Below are 26,056 nucleotides of genomic sequence, written 5' to 3'. Positions count from 1 at the left end.
TAGCCGTGTTATACAGGTGATGAAATTGAGGCTAACTAACTGGCCTAAAGTCACAGAGTTGATGAGACTTAGAGCCAAGATTCAAACGCACACCAAGGTGGCCTGACCCCAACTGCAGAGCTCTTAACTACAGACATGCATTGCTAAAAGAAGGGGCTATGTTCTGAGAAATGTGCTGTTAGGTGATTTTGTCATTGTATGAACCCACAGCCAGCTACACACTGTTAACGAAAGACCATGAGGCCAGGCATGGTGGCTCACGCCAGTAATCCCAGCACCTTGGGAGGCCGAGGTGGGTGGATCACCTGAGGTCAGGAGTTTGAGACCAGCCTGGTCAACATGGTGAAACCCTATCTCTACTAATAATACAAAAATTAGCCAGGCGTAGTGATGCGTGCCTATAATCCCAGCAACTCAGGAGGCTGAGGCAGGAGAATCACTTGAAGCTGGGAGGTGGAGGCAGCAGTGAGCTGAGATCGTGCCACTGTGCTTCAGCCTGGGTGACAGAGTGAGACTCCATCTCAAAAAAAAAAAAAATGTCCATAACATCTGTGGAGGAAAAGGGGAGAGTTTTATTTTCTGTAAAAAACAATCTGCAGATTGGGGAAATGCAGCTTCAGGTGTAAAACAGAAGTGGGCTCTAAGCAGGGTGGAAAGTTAGAGGTTATAAAGGCAAAAACTGCAGGGCAGGGGAGGGTAATCAGGGGAGTCAGAAACAGAGTGTCGATTAGATGGCCTTAAAGCCCCAAATCACCAGTCTCTCTTAATTGGCTGGTTCCAGGTCGTCGGTTGGCAGGAGGTGGTCTTGTGGTGGTCAACTGGGGAATTCCCAGCTGCCGTTGTTTCCAGGAACTCTTCTTTGACTTGGTTGCAGAAAAACAGGTTTTGCAACATTCTCTAAGGACACGAAGAGCTTGACTGCTCCCTCACCCTTCCATGGCCCCTTGGGTCTGTTTTTACTTTTGAGCCACAGAGAATCCATTTTGTCTGTTAACTGGGGGTATAATTTGACAACACCTAGGCTGTTTGATACAGCCTGTTGCTCCTAGGCTACAAACCTGACAGTATGTTACTGTATTGGATACTGTAGGCAATTGTAACACAATGGTAAGTATATGTGTATCTAAACATAGAAAAGGTACAGGAAAAATAGAGTATTATAATCTTATGGGACCACTTTTGTATATGTGGTCCATGCATTCACTAAAACTTTGTTACGCAGCACATGACTGTACCAGGCTCCTCTTCTTCCCTCAGGGAGGAGGGAATATGGGGTTCAATCCCTCTAACTCTACTGACCTTATTGAGGGATGCTTGTGAATTGGGATCCCTTATTGAGGGACGCTTGTGAATTGGAACTCTAAGGCGATTAAGATTGGTCCTAGATCTTCCACCAACTTGCAAAAGGATATTTAGCCTTTCAGGAACATTTTCTTTGACTGGAAAATAGGGATACAATGGTGACTATCTCATAAATTGCTGGGAAGTTTCACTGAGATAAGGTAAAATTTCTGGCACATGGCAAATGAAGTAGATTGCCTACAAAGGTTTTTCAACAATTCTTCTCATGGTTATAAGTACCACTATTGCTTTCTACAAAAGGTGGTATCTCGGCTGGGTTTATGATTTACTTTGACCCCCTAGAATGTGGCAGATGTGTCACTGGCTAATTCCAAGTCTAGGTTGCAAGAGCCTCCTTTTTTCCTCTCTTGGACTGCTCTTGCCTCTATGTAAAGAAGCCCAGCCTGAACTCTTGCATGTTGAAAGACCACATGAAAAAAGAGGCATGAGGGAGCCAGCATCCTAGCAGAGCCCACCATCTGACTACAGTCACATGAGCAAGCCTAGGTGAGCCCAGAACTCACCTGCCAACCCCCGGGATGACAAGAAATAATAAATCACTGTGGTAAACTACTAAGTTTTGGGGTAGTTTGTTATGTAGCAAATAATAAGTTCTCAGTTAATGGTATCTATTAATATTATGGTTGGTGCTGGTGAGAAATTCAGCCAGCTAGCTGGCTCATCATTAGGCCACTGATTTTTTTTCCCTTTCACCAGAATAGCTGGAAGAAACAAGAGTTACATGTGCAAGTGAACACTGCTTATTACAAATGTGTCTGATCTCTTTATTAAAACAGAAAGACTATTCAGAAAGTCTATTCAGAAAGACTTTGTTAGCACCTCAAATTACCATCTACATTTGAAATAATGTGGAAGCATATTTCTTCAAACATAGTTACAACTCAGACTTTTCACTAAACCCATTGTACTGGGACCCTCCTAACCATCATGTTGAAGAGTCTGAGGCATGGACAGGGACTTATCCATTTCATCTAGCATCTCAAAGCCCTGAAGATGATGCTTTACTCTAACCTTCTTCTCCTTTGCATTCCCCTCCCTAAATTATCTTTTTCTGTCCATACATATCCTTTCCCTCTCTCCTTGCCTTTCCTGTCTCTTTTCCTTGTTGTGATGATTAAATAAGACCTTCCCTACTGAAATGTAAGCTCCAAGAAGGAGATTTTCATCTGTTTTGTTCTCTACAAAAATATTCTTTGCTTAGAAAAGTGCCTGGCACACACAAGGTGTGCAGTGAATATGTGTTGACTGAATTAAATTGTGCACGTAAAGCACTTAGGACAGTGTCTGACATAGAGTAGATGGCACTCAATAAATATAACCTATGGCAACTCAGTGCTGTAATAAATGAAATTATTCACACTTGTCTTTTTTTTTTTACAGATCACTCCTTTATTATACAGATCAGGAAAAAGGATTTAGTACTGTTATGCTCAAATGAACGCTGGGCCCATGTGTCAGGGCCAAGCAACTAGAACATGATTCAGAAATCAGTCAGAGAGAGACACACTTGGACAGGACCAAGAGGCGTTTCATTGTCACGAAACAAGGTGGGGGAGGGATTCCAAAACACACAGCAGGAAGTACTTCTAACCCTCAGAGGTCAAGGAGCTTATTCCATATTGGTATGAGGAATGGCTTATTTTCTGATGACCACATGTGGGACTATTTCAACTGCCACGAGAAATCCCAGAAGGATTATTGTTTTGTATTATTTATATATACTATACCTTTTTAAAAAGATAAAATAAATGTAACACATAAACTAAATTCAGGATTGATCCCAACCTTCTGGAGCCAGCTTCTCTGGGGTCAGGGAAGAAACAGTTGTCACATCACCATAGAGGTTATATTCATCTTCCGCTGGAATGAATAGAGCCCCCAGGCAGTGGCTTAACAGGCTGTCTTGCTTCATTGGTCATGGCTTGGCATGGTTCCTCCCCACAAGTCCTTAGTAAACAAAGCACTTGTGAAAACCCAGGTCACTACCTTTAAACTCTGTTGGACAAGAGGAGCTTTTCCACAGCTTGGGCTGAGAAGCCGTGCCCTAGAAGTGCTGTTCTGACTAGATTGTATGAAGGGAGTGGGTGCAGGAGACAAAATGGCTAAAATGAAAATGGGAGCCACTGGTGCCCATCTGCAGCTACAGCTCAAGATGCCTACAGATGTGGTCAGTGTGACATGTGCAGGAGGGAGGGGCAGGGGGACGCGATGGGCAGGGAGGGTGCTCCTGGGGACAGTAGCCTGCCCGCTGACCTTTACTTCTTGGCCTTACCCTGGGCAGCCACAGCTTCCATGGCTTTACACATGGTCTCTTCATCCCCCAGGAACTGTATGGGTTTCAAGTTCTTGTCCAATTCATAGACAACGGGAATACCAATGGGCAGGTTCAGCTCCATGATAGCCTCTTCAGAGAGGCCCTCCAGATGCTTGACAATGCCCCGGGGGCTGTTGCCATGGGCTGCAATTAGTACCTGTTTCCCCTCCTTGATCTGGGGAACTATTTTTTCATTCCAAAAGGGCAGAGCCTTGGCAATAGTGTCCTTCAGACTCTCACAGGAGGGTAGCTGATCTTCAGTGAGGTGTGCAAACCTGCGATCCTTACTGATGTTGTAGAAAGGATGGTTGGGCTCCATTAGAGGTGGTGGGACATCATAGGAGTGCCTCCAGATCTTCACCTGGGCCTCACCATGCTTTGCAGCAGTTTCTGCTTTATTGAGACCGGTCAGACCCCAGAGTGCCGCTCATTGAGGCACCAATCCTCACTACTGACAGCCACGTCTGATCAATGGCATCTAGCACTGTCCAGAGGGTCTGGATCACTCTCTTCTGCACTGAGGTGAAGCAGATGTCAAACTCAGCCGGCTTCTCACAGCACCTGCCTGCCACACTTCGCCTCCTTATGGCCCGCTGGGCTCAGGTCGGTGTTGTACCAGCTGCTGAAGCGGTTCTCCAGATTCCACATACTCTCGCCATGCTGGATCAACACCAATTTGTAGGCAGCCATGGTGGCAGGCTGGGGATGCGACGCTGACTGGGGTTCGCGGATTCCAGAGGCACATTTGTCTTTTTAAATGTTTGATTACTTTCAGTCTTTCTCCCTTTTCTTTCCACTCTTCTTTTCACTCTTTGTCTCTTTCTTGTTTTCTCTCTTCCGTAGTCATTGCGTATTCTCTGCTACCCTTACTGTGGTCTGCCAGGGACTCTCATAGATGTCATTTCACCTACCACAGAGAATGTGCAGAGAAAAGGTTTTGGAGCTTTGTCTTGGATGAAATGTAACTATTTGTGATTCATAGCTGACTTAGTACTGCATATAAAATTCTACTGTTGAGGTGAACCCAATTTTGGTGCTACTGAATAATGAGGAGCCTAGATGATTGAAAATGGCAAGCTCATTAGGTTGTAGCCTAACAAATGCCTGGCAGTACATGTCTGTGAGTGTGTGGGTGTTTCTAGTGCCTGTTGGTGAGTAACCATGCTACTCTTGGCAGTAGAAATGTGAGCAAAATCAAGTTGTACTGATTTAGCCAATTTTCTCTTCTCTTCCTCCATAAGGGAATGGAAATGTATTACTCAGTAGATCAGTTCTTTCTCAGGCTGGTAACATTACAGAATCCCTGTTGAAGTGCAAGTTGGGCTGGTGGAAATCAGATTTCCACATCCTTTTGTAAGCTTTGTTTGTCAAGGTAAATCCCATACATTTTAAAAGCATGACTTCCTAGGGCTAGATGGGAAAATAAGAAGCTTTGAACCTGTCACCAGAATCAATTGTACAGATGTCTCCATTTCCTTGGATAGTAACTTATATAGGAAGATCTGTCTCCTCTTTTCTGCTAGTCTTTCATATTCTAATAAAGAGTATGAATCTGCAGGTCAGTGGCTGAGTAGCTTGGGCCGAGCACAGAGCAGTGTTAATGTAGTTCTCAACACAGCCTTGTTTATGCTTAGATTAGGCTCATCCGTAGCTCAGACCTTGTAGCCCTGCTGATATTTAGCAGAGTCCTGCATATATTCTTCTGTAATGTAAGACCAGTGTTTGAAAAACTGAAAGTTGCCCTGTCTCTACAAATTAAAAAAAATTATCATTTAAAAAATTATACATAGATATATGCCTACTCACCAGCCAGGCATGGTGGTGCGTGCCTGTGGTCCCAGCAACTTTGGAGGCTGAATCTCTCGCCTAAATCCGAAAGATTGAGGTTGCAGTGAGCCATGATCACGCCACTGCATTCCTGCCTGGGCAGCAGAGCAATACCCTGTCTCAAAAACAAAGAAACAAAAAAAGCAACAGAGTTGGGAGAGGAGTGAGTCTTTGAGCCTCCCTGTCATCTTTCCTCAAAATTGCTTTTAGTTGGCTGGGCACGGTGGCTCATGCCTATAATCCCAGCACTTTGGGAGGGCAAGGTGGGCGGATCACCTGAGGTAAGGAGTTCGAGACTAGCCTGGCCAACATGGTAAAACCCCGTCTCTACTAAAAATACAAAAACTAGCCAGGTGTGGTGGCAGGCGCCTGTAATCCCAGCTACTTGGGAGGCTGAGGCAGGAGAATTGCTTGAACCCAGGAGGCAGAGGTTGCAGTGAGCCAGGATCGTGCCATTGCACTTCAGCCTCAGGGGAGAAGAGTGAGACTTTGTCTCAAAAAAAAAAAAAGAAAAGAAAAAATTGCTTTTAGTTGCTCTATTCTTGTTCCTTCCTTCAAACATCTGATCATCTTATAGTTAGTAACTTACCAGCTCTCCTTAGGAGTTAGCCAACGTAGTAAATCTAGGAAACAAACCTAGACTCAGGGTGGGGAGATTTGGAGGCATCTAGACCATCAGTTCTTGAACATGCTCACTTAATTGGGTCAAAAGACCCCAAGATATACCTACCCTAAATTCATTTCACTTCTCATGGGGAGTAATTTGGTGAAATAAAAAATGAAAGAGGAACAAAATAACAACCAAAAATGGCAAAATCATAGCATATTTAATGAACAAAATGATTAAAAATAGAAAAACAAGTCTGGCATGCTGGCAAGTGCCTATAGTCCTAGCTACTTGGGAGGCTGAGATGGAGGATCACTTGAGCCCAGGAGTTCAAGGTGCAGTGAGCTCTGATTTCACCACTGCACTCCAGCCTGGGTGACAGAGCAAGACCCAATCTCTAGAAAATATAAGAAATAAAAAAAATTAAAAATAGAAAAGCAACATTACACTTTAACATACTAAAAAAAAAAAATCCTTGAAAATTGTGGAAACTCCAGCAACCTGTGTTTTCACATGTGCAGTAAGAAATTTGCATCATTGCCAAACTTTCCATGAAGAGCAAAGTTTTCAATACTTGGCACTACTGCGCTTTTTTTGTGAATATAAAATTTTAATTACCGTTAATAATGAAAAAAGGAAGCTATTAAGGACTTAAGTCATATGTAAAAATGAAAGTCCTTGGGCTGGCATTTGCTGTAAGAATTAAAGAACTTGGATTTTAAAATCTCTTCGTGGTTCATCCAGAAGACTAATGGGCCATACTGTGCTTGGAGGCTCTATGGCCTAGATGACTATGACAGTCTTGTTTCTGGGCCTTCTCTGCTCTTCTGTTCTCTCTCTCTTTCTTTTTTCTTTTCTTTTCTTTTTTTTTTGAGATGGAGTCTTGCTCTGTCACCCAGGCTGGAGTGCAGTGGCGCAATCTCGGCTTAGTGCAGCCTCCATCTCCCGTGTTCAAGCGATTCTCCTGCCTCAGCCTCCCAAGTAGCTGGGATTACAGGTGCCTGCCACCACACCTGGCTAATTTTTTTGCATTTTTAGTAGAGACGGGGTTTCACCATGTTGGCTATGGCTGGTTTTAAACTCCCGGCCTCAAGTGATCCGCCTTCCTTGGCCTCCCAAAGTGCTAGGATTACAAGCGTTAGCCACCGCACCTGGCCTCTTTTTTCTTTTTTTTTTGAAATGGGGTCTTGCTCTGTCACCCAGGCTGGAGTGCAGTGGTGCGTTTATGGCTCACGGTAGCCTTCACTTCCTGGTGGGCTCAAGCAATCCCCTCACCTCAGCCTCCAGAGTAGCTGGGACTACCACCCCTGGCTGTTTATTTTTATTTTTGCATGGACAGGTGTCTCCCTGTTTTGTCCAGGCTGGTCTCGAACTCCTGGCCTCAAGCAATTTTCCTGCCTGGGCCTCCCAAATTGCTGAGATTACATGCGTGAGCCATCATGCCTGGCCTGCTTTTCTGTTCTTGAACCTGCAACAGTTCTCCCAGTCTTTGAGTCACAATCTGGCTTGTACATTAAAATGATCATTCTACTGGTAGAAGTATTGGATAAGACCTTTCTGGGAGAGTATTTGGCAACAGGTTTAGAGTCTTAAATATGTAGCCTCCTTGGCTTTTTTTTTTTTTTTGAGATGGAGTCTCGCTCTGTCACCAGGCTGGAGTGCAGTGGTGCAATCTCAGCTCACTGCAACCTCTGTCTCCCAGGTTCAAGTGATTCTCCTGCCTCAGCCTCCTGAAGTAGCTGGGACTACAGGCGCGCGCCACCACACCCGGCTAATTTTTGTATTTTTAGTAGAGACAGGGTTTTTCACCATGTTGGCCAGGATGGTCTTGATTTCCTGACCTCGTGATCCACCCGCCTAGGCCTCCCAAAGTGCTGGGATTACAGGCATGAGCCACCACGCTTGGCCAATATTTTTTTAATATTAGGAAATATAGAAAGGTAGTAGGGGGTTGGTTAAACAAATGATGCTATTTCTATTGGATAAAATCTCCTGTTTTCTTTCTTTCTTTTTTTTGTTTTTTGTTTTTGAGACGGAGTCTGACTCTGTCACCTAGGCTGGAGTGCAGTGGTGTGATCTCGGCTCACTGCAACCTCCGCCTCCTGGCTCCAAGCGATTCTCCTGCCTCGGTCTTCTGAGTAACTGGGGATTATAGGTGCCTGCCGTCACACCTGGCTAATTTTTGTATTGTTTTTATTTTTGTTTTTTTTTGAGACGGAGTCTCTGTTGCCCAGGCTAGAGTCCGGTGGCACGATCTCAGCTCATTGCAACCTCTGCCTCCCAGGTTCAAGCGATTCTCCTGCCTCAGCCTCCTGAATAGCTGGAATTACAGGCACCCACCACAGTGCCCAGCTAATTTTTGTATTTTTAGTAGAGACGGATTTTCACCATGTTGGCCAGGCTGATCTCCAACTTCTGACCTCAGGTGATCCGCCCGCCTCGGCCTCCCAAAGTTCTGGGATTACAGGCGTGAGCCACCGTGCCCAGCCAATTTTTGTATTTTTAGTAGAGATCGGCTTTCACCACGTTGGCCAGGCTGGTCTCCAACTCCTGACCTCAGGTGATGTGCCCGTCTTGGCCTCCCAAAGTGCTGCGATTACAGGCGTGAGACACCGTGCCCACGCTATTTTCATTATAAAAATGATAATGGGTGTTACTGATACAGAAAAATTGTTCCCAAGACTAATTTTTAATTATAATTTTTAAAAGTAGGGCAGGCTGTGTGTGGTGGCTCATGCCTGTAATCCTAGAACTTTAGGCAGATTAGAAGTTCGAGGCCAGCCTGGGCAACATGGCAAAACCCTGTCCCTACAAAAAATACAAAAATTAGCTGGGCATGATACTGTGCGCTGTAGTCCTGCTCCTCGGGATGCTGAGGTCGGAGGATAGCTTGAGATTGGGAGGTCAAGGCTGCAGTGAGCCATTATTGTGTGTCTGCACTCTAGCCTGGGTGACAGAGAAAGACCCTGTCTCAAAAAATTTTAAAAAAGTAGAGCATATAAGAGTATGCATAATATAATCTTTTTTATATAAAGATGTATGCCTATTCATAGAAAATGGCTAGAAGTATATATAATACAATGCTACTAGTAATTGTGTTTTTGTACTATTAAGGATTTTTCTGAAATGTCTACAATAAACATATATGACTTATATAAAAAAGAAAAAAGTATTTACAAATACTTGAAACAAAAGATTACTTTGGCAGCATTTATGAGAATGTGAATGAGAGAGACTGGATGAGAGATTGTTGTAGTAGTTCGGGAAAAAGGCAATGTAAGTAAGAACCAAGGTCATGGTGTGGATGGAGAAGGAAAAGCTGATTTAAGACATATTCAACAGCCCTACGAGGACTATAAACACATACCACACCTTCAAGTCAATAATAAAATTGGTCTTTCAAAGAGCCAGCATGATTCTTCCATATCCTTAAAGTATCTTCAAATACGCATTTGAAGAAACTTGGGGTTTTGGCTTTCCAGCTTGTTTAGCTACGTTAATGGACATACAGTTGAGCAAAAAGGAGAATATGAGAGGAGGATCAGACTGTGGAAGAAGACAAGAAATTTAATTTTGCATGTGTGCAGTTTGAAGGGCTTGTGGGAGATGTACTAAGAGCTGAGCAGGGGATGCGGGGGGACAAGGAGTCCAGTGAGAAGATCGAAGAGGCATGGTGGGCCCGGACAGCCCAGAATGGGCTAGTCTGGGTTGAAAGCCTGGCAAGAATGACCAGCTGGACAAGTTCGAGGTTGCTTTCATTTCAGCTTTCTGTGAAACCTGCAAGTAATCAGCAGAACAGGCACAGGAAATGAGAATAATAAAAGTGAATGAGTACGCTCTGGAGGTTCTTCTGCCTCCTCATGGAGTTGTAACCAAAGTTCAAGGGTCAGTGAAGCCATTCTCAAATCTGATCTTCAATTCACTGTTTTTCAGGTAGGGAAAGCCCTCAAGAGTCTAAGTAAAGGCACTGAAGGCCACTTTATTCCGTGCTGTGCCATAGGCACATGTTGATGTGTTTTCTTTTCTTACTACCTCTTCACTGGCATCAGGCCCACCCATGGTATAACAAGATGGTCAGAGAGACCAGAGGAAGAAGTCAAAGGAAGAGAGAATATCAGGGAAGAAATTGTCAACAATGGCAGCTGCCAGAGAAGTCAAGAAATATAAGTACTGAAAAGTTCCGGTGACACTTGGCAAGGTGCAGGCTATTTGCAGCCATGTGTGTAGAGTACCACCAAGCTCAGATTCCCGTGAAAGTCATTTTGATTCTCATGAAATACAATCAAAATGATTTTTTGCTTTCCTTTTTTTTTTTTGAGATGGAGTCTTGATTTGTCTCCCAGGCTGGAGTACAGTGGCGCAATCTCAGCTCACTGCAACCTCTGCCTCCCGGGTTCAAGCGATTCTTCTGCCTCAGCCTCCCGATTAGCTGGGACTATAGGCATGCGCCACCACGCCCAGGTAATTTTTGTATTTTTAGTAGAGATGGGGTTTTGCCATGTTGGCCAGACTCGTCTCCAACTCCTGGCCTCAGGTGATTCGCCTGCCTCGGCCTCCCGAAGTGCTGGGATTACAGGTGTGAGCCATCACCCCCGGCCTGATTTTTAGCTTTCCTGTTTGACTTTTAATTGAAACTTCGGCAAAAGTTACTGTTGTTAGCAAAGTGTTAGTAAAGCCTATATCTAGATTCTCAAGCAGTTTGGGATAAGATGATTCTATGAGTCAGTGATCTGTAGGGTGTTAGGAGAACGCCGGTAGCACAAATGTCTCTTGGCCTTACCCACTGGTGAAGACAAATGTGACATTTACAGCCATACTTCAATCCATGTCTACCAGAAAGCCTAGTCAGTCTAGAAATCAGTGGCCCAGGCCCGGTGCGGTGGCTCACACCTGTAATCTCAACACTTTGGGAGGCCGAGGTGGGTGGATTGCTTGAGGTCAGGAGTTCAAGACCAGCCTGGCCAACATGGTGAAACCCCATCTCTATAACGCAAACAAACAAACAAATGTAGCAATCAGTGGCCCAAGTAGTTGGCCAAGTTGTCTGCCAGCCTCCTTTGGGTGCTGACCTGCACCCTGCTCAGGTAGGGACCACAGCACAGCCTGTGTTGCTGCTGACCTCTTCTCCCAACACTTTCCCCCCAGAATACCGATCTCCAGTATTCTTCCACAGCTGTAAGCAGCTGGGAAATATTTTCCTTCTCCTGGGTATTTATTTCAGGGGAGGCTCCTATAGCTGAGCTCTTGAGCCCTAGGGACACATTCTTTTCTTCGTGCTTTAAGCTTCTCTTTCCCAGAGCAAAGGAGCACTTGAGTGTGGAGGGTAGGGAAGAAAATCCTACTGGACTGGGGGATAATCAGGCAACTGTTCTAGGAACCTTCAATGTTCACATCGTGCTGCTCTCTCTAGCCCACTGCTATGGACTGAATTGTGTTCCTCTCCCCTCCTCAAATTAATATGCCGAAGCCCTAACCTGCTATGTGACTCTATCTGGAGCGAGGGTGTTTAGGAAGTAATTAGGGTTATATGAGGTATTAAGAGTGGTGTCCTAATCACATAGGACTCTGGCTTTATAAGAAGAGGAAGATTCCCATTCTCTCTTTGTGTCTCAATCTGTTATGTGAGGACACTTTCTGCGAGACAGGAAGAAGGCCCTCACCAAAACCCAGCCATACTGGCTCCTTGATCTTGGACTTCCAGCCTCTAGAATTGTGAGAAAATAAATTTCTGTTGCTTAAATTACTTAGTCTATGGCATTTCGTTATAGCAGCCCAGGATGCCAGACTCCTTCATTCACAGTGATTTTCTTTTAGTGGCCCCATTGTCTCTTCTAATAGTCTAGCCTTTTCTTAAAGGAACTCCCAGTCCGTCATACAGGGTTGTATATCTCAATTGTGGGCAGAGTCCAACATCTCTTCCACAGGGCTCTTGTACACATCAAGAAATGGGGCTGGGTACTCATTTTATTGTTTCTAGATCTTCCCAGGAAGTACAAAAACTACTGGATGTTGGTTTTCCCAGAGCATATGATGGACTTCTGGGATGACTCAGGTCTATCAGGGTCATCTCTGACTCATGGAATCCTCAGTTACCCTTCTATGGCTGAACAAGAGAAACACATTAAAGGAGGGCATGTGAGTCTCTAGCACAATTATAATTACTGGGGTTTATAAAGCCAGGTGAACGTCAGAGTTAATAATGCTTAGACTCTTCTGGAAGGGGTGAGGCAGCTCCATTCTAGTAGTCAATTGGAGAAGCTTCATTTGGGGCCTTAAACCAAAGTAATACAAATCTTTTTACATCTGTCACTGTTTATTATTTAGTTTTCCATCTGGCCTGCTCTGAAGCAGGAGGGGGAAGAGAGCACAGAGGGAAATCATGAGCTCTTTGGAGGAATAGTGCCAGATATTAAATCTATAAACAAAATAGATTGAACTGGAAAGAATGAGTCAGAGACAAAGGAAGCAGTACAAGCAGTGAATATCACCTTGGAAAATATCACCTGAAAGTGCTGGCAGAATCTTTCTGGTGTATTTGTGATCGTCCCTGTGGTAGATACCTTTAAATCCGATCAGCACAATTTGGTGCCTGAACTGCTTGCGCTTCACTCCTCTCTGTTGGGGTCCCTTTTCATTGTTTCCTCCTGTCTAGCCCTTATATTCATTTCTATAATGCAAGCTGATGACCCATGGTGAGATTTTTCTTTCCTCTGGTGGTAATGATCCTGTCACTCCAGGTTCCTGTTTCAGCAGAGCATGAAGAGAGTTATGCTGATTGATTGAGACCAAGCTGGAGTGAAATAAGGATTTTACCTGAGGGTCCGTTAGCCTTCCTGCATCATGCCCCAGAGAGTACTGAAAACTGGGAGTTATCCAAGTGCCTTGCCTTCTTGGGGTTAGCTTGTATAGAGGTTGCAAACTGGCAGCCCCTAGGTTAGATGTATTTTATTTGGCCCACCCAGGGTTTGAAATTAGTTGTCAACATTTAAATATAGGGATATTTCCTGCTTCTCTTTAAAGACTGGGAGAACACTTAATCTGCATCCCCTTCTGGAAACAATCAGCCGATGCTGACTGGGTCTCTACCCTTTAATGAAGTCATGAGCTCTCCATATCACATTGCCACAGTCACATATCACATTGCCACTGCTGCACATGTTTATGTTGGCCACCATAGGCACTTGAGTTTGTGTCCTCTGATCTATAGGAAAGAAAGGAACTAGTGTTTATTGAGTCCCTTTTATGCATGAACCACTGTACCTTGTAATTTGCATACATCATTTGATTTTTTAAAAAACCCAGTAAGATTTAAGCTCCCTGCCTTTAGGGACCATGCCTGCTGCTTTTGCCACTGTGAGAGTGCTCAAGACTTGGTATAGTCGTAAGTGGGAGCTGAACAGTATTTGCTGAATGAATGCATGTATGAATGCATAAACAAATGAATAAGGTATTTTTTATCACATTTTTGTAGGTGAGAAAACCAAGGCCCAGGGCAGTTAAGTAACCGGTTCAGAATCATAATCATATGGCCCATAGGGCTGACAGGTTTCAAATATGGGACTGTGCAACTCCAGAGGTCCAGTGTGGAGAAGGGAAAAGACCATGGGTCATTTCAGGGCTAAGTACACGAAGACTCTTTGTAAGTCCTTGCAGAATTGATTGACAGTGCACAAACATATTTTCATAAGTACCAGCTTCCAGAAGAATGCACATTTTTTAGCTTATGAAATTTGTCTAAAACCTACTGTGTATGGATACCTTCAGCTTTGGGATTATATAATATTGAGGCTCTGCAGTAGAGGGTACGTGCCATTGGTTTGGCATGTAATAAGAGCAGAATATTTCTGTCTACAGTTGACTTGTGTTCTGTAAATGTGGTAACATTCCAAAGTTAATTTTCCTTGTATATCTAAGGAACTCCTTCCAGGGCTTATTTTCGTTAACTTCTTGCTGATGGTGCATGGTTAACACTATTCAGTGCAGAGCTGCGTTCAGGAATGACTATAATTAAAAGTGCTTCTTTGTGAGGCTTATCAAGAGGACCTGAGGCTGATTGAGGAAGCATGCCTCGGAAAATGAAGCCACTTGCAAAGAGAAGGGATTGGTCTGGCTGAGGGAAATGGGAAGGAGAGTAAGAGTTTAATCTTATGACTTAGTTTCCATCCCAATGCTGGTGATTTGCAAATTCATCTATAATTTTGACATCCTTCACACAAGCCTCATAATTCCAAAAATGGCTAGATATTTCTTACAGACCTCTTTCTACCATGATTCTAAACCGAGCATATCAATAACTGAACACATCACATTTTGCCCCTGAACCAGCCTTTCCTTTGGTGGCTATTTAGTCTTTCACCTACCAAGCTCCAAACTATGGAGGTTTCTACTACTCTTTTTTTTATTTAGAATCTATATATGCAAGCACTTTTCCATAAAATGGCTCATTATCTTCCTTTTCTGCCCCATTCCCCCCCAAGTGCAAGCCTCTATCACTTCAGACCTGGATTGCTAAAGTAGCTTCCTAGCAGGGCTCTAGCTTCTAGGCTCTTTCTGCTTTAATATCACTGCACACGACTTCAAATTTATCTTACTAAAATCCTGTTTTCATGTCCCTTTCCACATTCCAAATCCATATTATCTTCTACCGGCTTAGAATAGCTTTTCCCAAAGTATGTTATGTGAAACTTTAGTTCCATGGGAGATTAATAGGTGTTAAGTAAAAACTGGCATTGTAATCAAATGCCAGAATTGACAAAATTATAAACCATTTCTTTCCTGCAGGATGATTCATAACTTTGATGTGTTAATATGCCTTAGTATGTATTGTTTTCCAAGACATGTATTTTCACAGAGCCTCTTTTGGTGGAGTATTTAATTGGCCTAGGTCTTCATAAACTACATTTTGTAAGATGGTCTCCTCACTCTCTAAATACCCTTTGCAGAATTCACCTCCAGCCTTTGCTCAAGTTGTTTCTTTTGTTCAGAATGTGGCCCTCCCTTTTCTTATATATTCACATTCTACCCATCGTGCTCTCTTTTTCTCCTTCCCTCTCCCAACAACATTTCTTTAAAATTAGAAAATAAACTTCAGCCAGGCATGGTGTCTCATGCCTGTAATCCTAACAACTTGAGAGTCTGAGGTGGGATGATGACTTGAGGCCAGGAGTTTGAGACCAGCCTGTGCAATATAGCAAGACCCCATCTCTACAAAAAATAAAAATTTAATCAGGCACAGTGGTGTGTGCATATAGTCCCAGCTACTCAGGAGGCTGAGGAAGGAGGATCCTTCCCTCCAGGAGTTCGAGGTTACGGTGAGCTATGATCACACCACTGAACTATAGTCTGGGTTACAGAATGAGACTCGAGAGGGAGAGGGAGAGAGAAGAGAAGAGGGAGGGGGAGGGGGAGAGGGCTTCCAAAAGACAAGTTCTGAAAAGCATTGAATTGCATTCATTCCTGTGCACTGTGCTTTGTGGGGATGACCAAAATACTGGTATATTTGAAGTTCAAGGAAGGAAGACCTAGGGGAAGCCTCCATTACAAATGAATAGAGAAAAAAGTGAGTTTATTTCCTAATGTTCTAATTCCCCAGTGTTTTTCCCCAGAGATAGATAGAGTCTCAACCATCTTCTTTTTTCCCCTAGTTTCAAGGTCCAAGTGAAGTCCCATGGCTGCAAATTAGAGTCATTTAAAAATTCTAAAGGCTGGATAAGCAAGAGACTGACTAAAAAAAATAATAATAAGAAGAAAACGAAGAAAAATCCTAAAGTCCAGGCTGCATCCCAGACCATTTAAATCTTAACCTCTGTGGCTGGTACCTTGGCATTGATATTTTATAAAGTTCTCCAGGTGATTCCAGTGCATAGCTAGGATTGAGAACCAGTGTGAAGTCTTCCCGATACCTGAGTTTCATCCATAGAGTATAAGAATCAGTAGGTCTGGGTTGGGGCTCAATAATGTGCATTTCTAACAAATTCAGAGGTGATGCTGATGCTACTGGTGTGGGGAACCTCACTTTGAGAACTACTGTCCAAAAGGACCAGGACTAAGGAAGAGAGCCCAGATGAGCCTGATATGGCTCCCTGTGATTGAGGAAAACCTAATAGAATGGACAGAAAAGTAAGGACCAGCTGGAAACATTACTTGGAGGTTACTAATTGATGGCCCAAGCCCCAAATCTCCTAGTCCATAGATATGTTTTGTAGAGTCACATGATGTTTTCCATTTAAAAAATTAGTTAATATTTCAAAATCAAAGATTTATACACACATATAAATTCACTCACACGTATAAATCTTTTGACTTTTCAAGAAAAATAGGCTGGCAACAAGGAGCCCAATTTCCTACATGGCAACATTCAACATTAGCAACAAGTAGTAGCAGCCCTGCTATCCCAAATGAGCCCAGCCCCCAGGCAATCTTTCAAATCAATGGAACCATATGAGTGAGCCCAGGCAAAACCAGCAGAAAAACTGCTGAGAAAACCCACAAAATAGTGAAAAGTAATATACATTGTTAATGTAAGCCACTAAGTTGTGGGATGATTTGTTATGCAAGAATAGCTAACTGATACAATTGGCAGAGTTCCCATAGGCCTGCTTTGCTCAGTTTTGTTACCTCCCTGGCCCCTGTAGGCAGGTACATTTCCAGCCTGGCTCTTACCCTGAAGACACTTGACAGATTTCAAAGCCTTTTCCACACCCGTTATCCCAACAACCTTGCATGGTCAGCTGGTATTAAATCCCCATTTTGCAGATGAGGAATCTAAGAACCAGAGGGCTAAGGGACATTCCTAGAGCCACATAGTAGCAGAGCAACGATTTCTCATCCTATCACTTTTCACTTTTGGTTCAGTGCTTTTTTCTTTCCATTTGGGTAGTTGACTGTCAGTCTCCTGAGGCCATTAGACCTGGCAGTCACCAAGGCCAAACTCTGTAAACTAATGGAGTGGGATGTTTTCAAGAAGGGGGACCCTCCATCTTGTCTTTGTTTATGAGAATATTATCTGCAAAGTGCCTAATATAGTGACTAGTACATAAAGGGCCTTAATGAGAGATGATTACTCATGTTATTACCCACTGTGTTTCCATAGTATCCATTGATGTTTCTTTCCTTCTTTCCCTCCCTCCATACCCTGGTTGGATTAGTTAATCTCTTATCTAAGATTGGATACATTTTCTGTATATCTAGTACAACACATATCACATTGTATTATATTTTTCATGTGTCTCTCTACTGCCTCAGCCCTTGGGTGCTCTAGTTTCAGGAATCATGGATTTCCTGTTTATTTCCAATCTCTCTAGCACAGGACCTGGCTGAATAAATGATGATTGAATACAATTGAAATTGAATTACACAGTTGCAAGATACGTTCAATCACATTCTTGTTTAAATTTTTTTTAAAAAACTTTATTTTGAAATAATTATATATTCACAGGAAGTTGCAAAAACAAAATAAATCAACATTCACACACACATTCTAGTTTGACTCTTACAGCAATCATCCTGTGAAGTATTATTGTTAATATCATGTTAAATGATATTAATATTAATATTAAAATATTAAAATATGAGGAAACAGAGGCTCAGTGTCCTGAGAATTTCTTTGCAGTTGGTGATACTAAAGGGGTGTTTATGAGGTGATTGCTATTCCTTGCATTTCTTTACTATTTCTGCCATGTTTTCTTCTTGATGGCAGAGCCCAAGTCTTATGTTGACCTCTATCCCCAGCATGAGGCATAGCAGGTGGGAGACTCTCAGTAATTGTTGATTTGAATTTAATTTTCACTTGTATATGTTAGAAGTTATGTCTAATACCACTCTAGGGAAATGTTTAAAAATTGCTTATGATTAAGTCTACCAAATTGTACCCTCATTCTTTTATCGCAGATCAGATGCTTACAGAGAGAGAGAGAGAGAGGGAGAGAGACTGGGAGAAAGAAAGAAAGGGAAAGAGAAATCTTTGAGAAAAGAAAGACATGGGAAATTGCTAGGTAACCCAACCCTGTCTGAAGAAATAATTGTTTCTTTGTGCCACCACTGGAGAAATGCAGGACTGTTATGTGAGGAGCAGTTTTGCTTTTTGTGTATCAGGTAAGGCAGAAAGGAGCGGAGTAAGGTTCAAGGCAAGGAGGAATTAGAAGGGGCCAAGCGATTGAAATCAACAAAGGGAACAGACCAAGAAATATGAGAAATGGAGAGGAAGGAAAGGCTGAGACGGTGTAATGTTGATAGCATTTAAAAGGGAGTAGGGAATGCAAAGTGACCTGCTGTGAAGGAGCCCTAAGATATCATCTGAATTATTTTTCCTGTGAGATACTTTCTCTTGAAAACAATTCTTGTCATCCAACCCTAAACACCACTACAGTATTTTTTGGGTGTAGTTGCTTTTAACAAGTTACATAGCTTTATACCAGTGAGTCTGATGGCTTTATTATTGTTTGCGTTCTTCCTTTCCAAGAGTAATAACAAGCTTTAAAAAGTAGACTATAATTTTAATTTAATAATTTGATTAATCTGTGATAATATTCTGGTTTTTATAAAACTAAAATATGCTAAGTCATTCTGTCAAGAAGCTAGCGTATTTTTCCCCCCTGCCATTGTGGTTGCGAATGTTGTTAAGGAATTACCTATATGCAAGAAACATCTCTTGGTATAGTGGGTTCCATATCATGCTTTGAGCTAATATGATTTTCTAGTGTGGAGCCATTTGAGTCTGAATAAAAATGACAGCTACGGGAACAAATTGTCATATTCTCCTTGCAGCGAGTTCCATTTGCTCACGAGTCTATTATTATTGAAGAAGCATTTAGTTGTAGGTAAATGACCCTTGCCTTCTGTCTTTAATTGAAACTCAACCTGCCACAGTTAATATGTTTTATGAGTCAGTAAAGCTTGGAAGAAAATCCTAATGTGTTTTTAAAAGCAAAGGAAAAAAATTAATTGGTTTCAGCACACGTTTTCCTATGCAAACAATTCCTTGCTTTTATATAGAAAAAAACTCTCTTGACATTCTTTTTTTTGCATAATCTTCTGCACTGTCTCATCAGTATCTGTTCAGTTGCACATAGTTGTGTTTTGAAAAGAAGAAACCTTTGGTCCATTTGGAAGGGAGTGTGAGACCTATAATCACTCTCTGACCATGGAATTTGGGCTTGATCTGTGAACTAGGAGAGGAGATACAAGATAACCTCACTGGGCTGGGTGTGGTGGCTCATGCCTGTAACCCCAGCACTTTGGAAGGCCAAGGCAGGTGGATCACTTGAGGTTGGGAGTTCAAGATCAGCCTGGCCAACATGGTGAAACCCTGTCCCTACTAAAAATACAAAAAGTAGTTGGGTGTGGTGGTGCACACCTGTAATCCCAGCTATTCAGAAGGCTGAGGCATGAAAATTGTTTGAACCTGGGAGGCGAGTTTGCAGTGAGCCAAGATGGCACCACTGCACTCCAGCCTGTGTGACAGAGTGAGACTCCATCTCAAAATAATAATAATAATGATAACCTCAATGAAAGGGCTTGTACCACATTGAATAACTTTAATATTTCTTCGTAGCATTGGCCCAGCATAGGCACCTCAATGACTTGAGATCTTCTTTCACTTTGTAAATTCAAGTTGTATCAGTTAGCTATTGCTCTATAACAAATAATCCCACAACTTAGTGGCTTAATTAACAACAGTATATTACTTTTCACTATTTTATGGGTTTTCTGGCTAGTTTTTCTGCTAATTTTGTCTGGGCTCACTTATATGGGTTCATTCATTTGGAAGGTTGTTGGCTGGAGGCTGGGTTCGTTTGTTATAACAGAAATGTCTAGGCCTCTCTCCATGTGGTATTTCATTTTAGGCTTGTTTACACCATGGTGGTCTTGGACAGGGGTTCTGAGAATATGAGAGTGAAATCTGCAAGTCCTCTGCAACTTATGCAATGTCATTTCTGCCCTATTCTGTCAGTCAAAGCAAGTCTCAAGGCCAACTCAGATTTGAGGAATGGGGAATATATCTCTTGAAAGAAGGAGCTCCAAAACCTTGTGGCCAAGTCTTTTTAGTCTACCATGTGGCTAGTTATCTAGGAGAGAATTATTAGGACATATGGGGCTGGGGTGGGTGGTCATATCTGGGTTTTGAGTCTCACATAGTTGCCATCTGAGCCAGCCAGCTCAGCTGAGTCTTTATGTATTTATGAGGGTAGCTGGTTCTGTGCATGCATGCATGCATATGTAATTGCATTCCAAAGTCAGTCCCCATCATATGGCCCCAAGCTTCATCTCTTCATCTTTAAAGTAGGAATAATAATAGTGCCTCTTACATAAATTGTGAGGATTAAATGAGAGAGGGAATGTGTGGAAAGTGCTTTGCAGTTCCTGGCACGTGGTAGGTATTCAAATGAATGATAGCTAATTTTACTTTTAAATTTTCTTATTTTAAATTCTTAGCTATTCGTGTGTGTTTGTTTTATAAGCAATCCACATTCTTTGCAGAAAAATTGGAAAATATGGAAAAGCAAAAAGAGAAAAAAAGCTAATTTCAAGTTACTCAGTATCTTACTGCCCAGATTTAGTTACTGTCAATCTTTTGGTGAAATCCATTTATAGTTGTTAAAGCAAACTAAATATGGTCTGAGAAGGACTCTGTACTTCTATATTTGAGTCCTTTTGGATGAACTGTAACCTAGTTTAATAGTCAGACAAAAACCTAACTTAGTAGTATGCGCCTGTAATAATAGCTGAGTGTTGGCCAATCCCAGCAGCCATAATTTAACCACTCATTGACTGCTGAATCTTCAAACTCCATTCAAATAAGGCAAATGCTGAGCTGTAATCAATCTCACTGTTTCTGTACCTCACTTCTGATTCCTGTACGTCACTTTACCTTTTTTGTCTATAAATTTGTTCTGACCACAAGCTACCCATGGAGTCTCTGTGGGTCTGCTGTGATTCTGGGGGCTGCCTGATTCACAAAGCATTCATTGCTCAATTAAACTCCTTTAAATTTAATTTGACTGAAGTTTTTCTTTTATCAGATGATGTCAGAAGTGGGATCCGAAGTGGAGCTTCTGGTGACCCCCAGGAGTGCTGAGTGAACACGCAAGGTACCTGCAGGACCCGTTTGTGTCCATTGATCTCTCAGAGTGGCTGGGGATCGTGGGTGCTAAGCTCCCTTTCGGATTTTGGAGCTCCACGGATTTGTGTTTTAAGCTCTCCAAGTTTCTTTGAGCAAATTTCTGATCCAAACTGGGTTTGGAGTTGCAACAGAAACTGGACTGGGTCCAGGGACGGATTTGATCTGGGAATTAACTGGCTTGGATCCAGTTAGAGGACTCTCATATCTGACTGGGTCATAAAGGAACTGGTAGTAAGCAGTAATATTGCAGGGATTATAAAATATGGCTTTTGGAAATTCACAGGGATTATTGTGTTCTGCCTCTTTGTTTCATTTTTCTTGCACACTTAGGTAGGAAAAATCATTGGCTAAGTTATTCAGGAAAACCTGAATAAAGTCAGTATTTTAGGTAGAAATGGGATCCTTAATTTCTGGAAAACTGAGTTCCTTCTGGCTTATGCATTAGGCCTGGGAGGCAGCGAAGTCTTATAGAAATGGCAAAATCTTACTAAAGATAACTTGCAGTGGAACATTCCAAATGAACAATAATGCATTGAAGTACTTTTAAAAATGAGGGCTCTTGGTAAAGTCCCTTTTGGCTAAGAACAGGTTTGGCACTGTGGGATGTCAACTGCTCTTCTGTTTGGAATAATCTGCCTTGCACTCTTTGCTGATGGCTGTGGGTGACAGGATTAGGCATGTACAGGATCGTGGGACATGGGGAGCTTTTTCCTCCCACCCAAAAAAGGGGAAACTTGAGAGCTGATGGGACTGCTGGAAAAGATCCCTTTGCTGCTAACAAGTGGCCACCTGAACTTCTCAGTGTTGCTGAAACGAACGGGTCTTGCTCTGGCCTCCCTGAGCTCTTCACTTTCCGCACCCTGCCATAGGCAATACTTGCTCTTTTCTTCTTTTCCTTTCCTATCTTTTCTGTTATTCAGGGTGACCATCTTACCCAGACACCATGTGTTGAAATTTCTAGTCGGAGGTTGGGTTCAAGATGAGGGGCCCATCTGAGGGCAAATTTAAGCCTTGCTCGTTTGATATTGGGTGCTAAGCAGAGTAGCTAATGTCTGTGTTTTATCACACGTATTTTGCTATGGCCAGAACAAAAAAAGATCATTTTCCTTTATGATGCAGCTTGGTCCCCAGTGTGATGGTGCAGCAAGCTGGGTCACTGGGGCCCCTCAGGGAAAGGAAACCCAGAAGCCTGGCATGCCGGCAAAAGGGTAAGAATTTCTTACCAGTCAGATTTCTGGCTTCTCTCTTTCTGTGCGAATGGTTGAATGAATGGTAAAAATCACTGTTTTTCTCCTCTGTAAAGTTTTGATTATGCGAAAAAAGAATTCTGAGGCTAGTCTTAAGCTGATGTATTTTGTGCTATGAATTCATTTTTCTGTGTCGCGGAGTACCTTAGGATAAAACGTGGGCTTAGGACCCCATAAACTCGTGCTCAGGATGGCCCAACAAGCTGTTCCATAACAAACTTTGCTGCAGGTCCCTGAAACAAACAAAAAAACTGGATGGGGTCTCCATCTTGTTTTATGTCCTTGGGAGCTTGACCTTGTAAGCTTGTGGCAGTACTTTCTCTTGGTCTCCGCCTTCCAGAGAACAGGAATTTTAGGGTTTATGTCATAGTTAGCTCTAAAAATTATCTTGAGTAGTTAAAAGCCTTTGCAAGTTCAAAATTAACTACTCTAGATTCCTTCTGGGAAGAGCAGTGGAGACTACCCCACGCTGTAGCTCAGTAGCTAAGGTTCTGCCCTTTCACACTGGTGGTTGGGGTTGGAGTCCCTGGTTGGGAAGTAAGTCCTTTCTAGTTTAACATCTGCATGACCTTGTCTATTCTCTTCTCTTCCACAGACTATTTTAAATTTTCCTTTCTCTGAGCAACTATTTTAAATTTTCCTTTCTCTGAGCACCTGGGAGGTTACCTTTGGTAAAGTTCAGAAGCCAGAAATATCAGCCGTTTGGCCTGGCTAAAATTGGATAATAAGAAGTTTTAAAAGGACTTTATTAAAGAGTGCTATGGTTAAAAAGTCAGCTTAATTAAAAGTGGATATTCAAGCTCCAACAGCCTGGACTCCTTGGGAAAAACAGGAGGCACTACAGACCCCTTTCCTGGCCCTGCTCTTCCAAGGACTCCACCATAAAGCCTATAACCAATTAAGAAACTTAAAATGTGGCAAATGAAAAATCTTACAACTACTGTAGTAATCTTCTTCTGTCTGTCTGTGTAATTATATATGTGTTGTGTGTAATGTTTATATAAAAGAGCTCTAATTAATTGGCTTAAAAGTAAGTGCTTAAATCAAGTATTTTGAAAGCAAAATAAAAACTGTAATGCCTTTAGTTCATGTAACTTTAGTAACCTTTGGGAAATAAAAACAGCTTTAAAGATTATTGATAAAATAAAGACATTTTATCTAAATTATGCAGGTCAGATATTAGGTTTTTTAAATGCTTTAAGGTCATAAACTGCTTTGACTTTTGAAAATTGTTCAATTTATTTTGGAGACCTTAAATTCTAAATAAGGTCTGGGGATATATGGAATTAACCATACCCCGTAACTATGCAAAGAAGGTTATAAAGAAAAGAGATCTTATATAAAAAGGATGTTGTATGGTAAATTCCTGTCCCAAAGTAAAATGACTGGTTGTTTGAATTTAGGGCAAGTCAGAAAGTCTAAACATGTCATACATGGTCTGTGTAAGTCATGAAAGAATTTATGAAATGGAATTTATGCCAGAAATATACAACTGAAAGGTGATTAGGCCTCCTAAATGCTTCATAAAATGCTACTATGACTTTTAACTGTACAGCTTGCCTGCTTTACAGCTAGGTAAGGCCTGGGACATGTGGAGTTAGATGCTGGAAAGAGTCAGACCTTATCTGCATTTCTGTCTGGGTCCTAGGCTTCACACCTAGTGCATAATTAAAATCCTATACTTACCAAGATTTTCACCAAAAGTAAAAGTTGCTAAGAGTTAACATTGTAATATGTAATTGAGACTACTGAAAAAATAGGTTTACATGCAAGGTGTGTAAGGAGAATGAAATGTGTTTTTTGTAAGGGATTATAAGAAGGTATGGAAATGTAAATTTTTGCCTAGGTTAGAGGGTTAAAGGATTGTTAAATTAAATAAAGCTAAAGATTTGAACAAGTTGTGGAAGGTTTATAGAACATTAATTGTAAGAGATTCTGTGTGTGAACATGTTGGCTAAAGTTAAAATGATGTTACTCAGTTTTTTCCATAAATTGCACATTGGAATAAAAGTACAACAGAGTTTTCTTAGAACATTGTTCTACTCAGAGAAAAAAATTGTAAAGGGTTATAAGAGGTTTATAAAAATCTTACCTTATGGTAAAACTGATTAAAACTGAATAGATTATAAAATGTTATTACAAACTAGCTTTAACATTAAAAATACACTAATGGAAACATAAAATTTGGTTTTCTCTTTTAAAAATGATTTTTATGTAATATTAAACGATAATGAAAGGTTTTTATTTACCTTTTAAGTAAACTACAAAAGAAAAAGGGGGGAAGGGAAAGAAAGGAGGCAGAGTCAGTTGGCCTCATGCTAACTTCATTGGGTCTTGTTTGGAGAGCTGAGTCTCCTCTGTATCAGACTAATGTTTTTTCCTTTAGAAAATTTTTGAGTTACCATTTTGGCTAAATGAATGACTTATGGTAACCTGAGATTCTATTTTGTAATATCCAATGTTTTAAACCTTTGGTATTTAACAGATTTTTTAAAATCAAGCTCTAGATTATCATGCTAAACCAGCCAATACTAAAATTGTTTAAATATACAATTTAAATGAACTCCATGGTCTTAAGTCAAATTACCTGTGATAACTCAGTAGTTATCACTGCTGTGCACCTAAATTGGAGAAACAACTGGCATTCGAGAGGACGTAAGTTCAGTGTTAATCATGGACTCATGAAGAACCAGGACAGCCACCTTATCCTTCCCAAGTCCTTAAAGCTTTTGTTATTAAAGGTTCTGCATTCCATGACTCGCCATGGAAAAGATAAAATAATCCAAACTGAATATATTGATGTGGTGACTTATACATTGTGAAAATAGTTTAAAACCAATGTTTGGTTCCATATACCTGGAAAGACAGTCAAAACTTTAGGTACATTTGAGTACCTGATTGTCCATTTAAACATTTATAAAGGGATTTCATTCAATTGTCATTTTCAGTGCATGTTTTCTGGTTGTATAAAAGCTTTCCCACACAAGAGGGCTGTTGTTATAACAGTAGATTATTATGCTATAGTGTATTTTCACCAGGTAAAGAAAGCTTTTTATGGTTCACTGATAACAATCCCTTTACAATCTAGAACCCAAAGATTGGATCTTCTGAGAACATCGGAGAAAGACTGTCCTTGCCATCCACACCACAGCAAAACTTTGGAGCCTTGAACCTTGGGTTCGTAATCTCACAGCTGAGAAAGGTCCCTCCACACTCCTGGAACTGTACACCTATTGGAACCCTTAAGGTAAAACTAACCAGGAAAGTATCTCCCCAGAAGGAGATGGCATCCTTGTTGTGAATAGCTTTTCCCCACAAGAACGGATCATGAGATTCTTATCCTTGAATATTTTTTCTTTGTTTATGCCTCTATGAACAATAGAAATGAAAAAGGGGTCTATTATGTATACTTATAGGGTATAGTTTTATTTGTGAATGATTTTGCAGCCAGCCTTATACATGAATAACTTTATACTTTAATAGATAAAAGATGAAGGCCCAATGTAGGTGAGAAACCTTAGTGGTACATACGTTGCCTCATAATCAGTCAAAACGCCTCTTAACCCACATCATGGATT

General features: G+C 41.6%; 1 protein-coding gene and 1 pseudogene across 3 annotated transcripts in view; one reads left to right on the top strand and one right to left on the bottom strand.

The window, feature by feature from the left end:
- SRGAP3 (SLIT-ROBO Rho GTPase activating protein 3) overlaps positions 1 to 26,056 on the top strand; it is a 380,154-nt gene that overhangs the window by 10,200 nt on the left and 343,898 nt on the right. For all 3 annotated transcript variants that reach the window (XM_034955696.2, XM_034955697.2, XM_034955698.3), the window contains 3 exons: positions 21,131 to 21,199; positions 22,351 to 22,439; positions 25,567 to 25,725. The gene's annotated coding sequence lies outside the window, so the exon portion shown is untranslated. The remainder of the gene's footprint in view (positions 1 to 21,130; positions 21,200 to 22,350; positions 22,440 to 25,566; positions 25,726 to 26,056) is intronic.
- LOC117979583 (phosphoglycerate mutase 1-like) lies at positions 42 to 8,829 on the bottom strand (annotated as a pseudogene).

The sequence above is a fragment of the Pan paniscus genome, chromosome 2, assembly GCF_029289425.2.
Source record: "Pan paniscus chromosome 2, NHGRI_mPanPan1-v2.0_pri, whole genome shotgun sequence".
Classification (NCBI taxonomy): Eukaryota; Metazoa; Chordata; class Mammalia; order Primates; family Hominidae; genus Pan; species Pan paniscus.
Note: the sequence above shows the minus strand (reverse complement) of the source record. Positions and strands in the feature narration are given on the sequence as shown.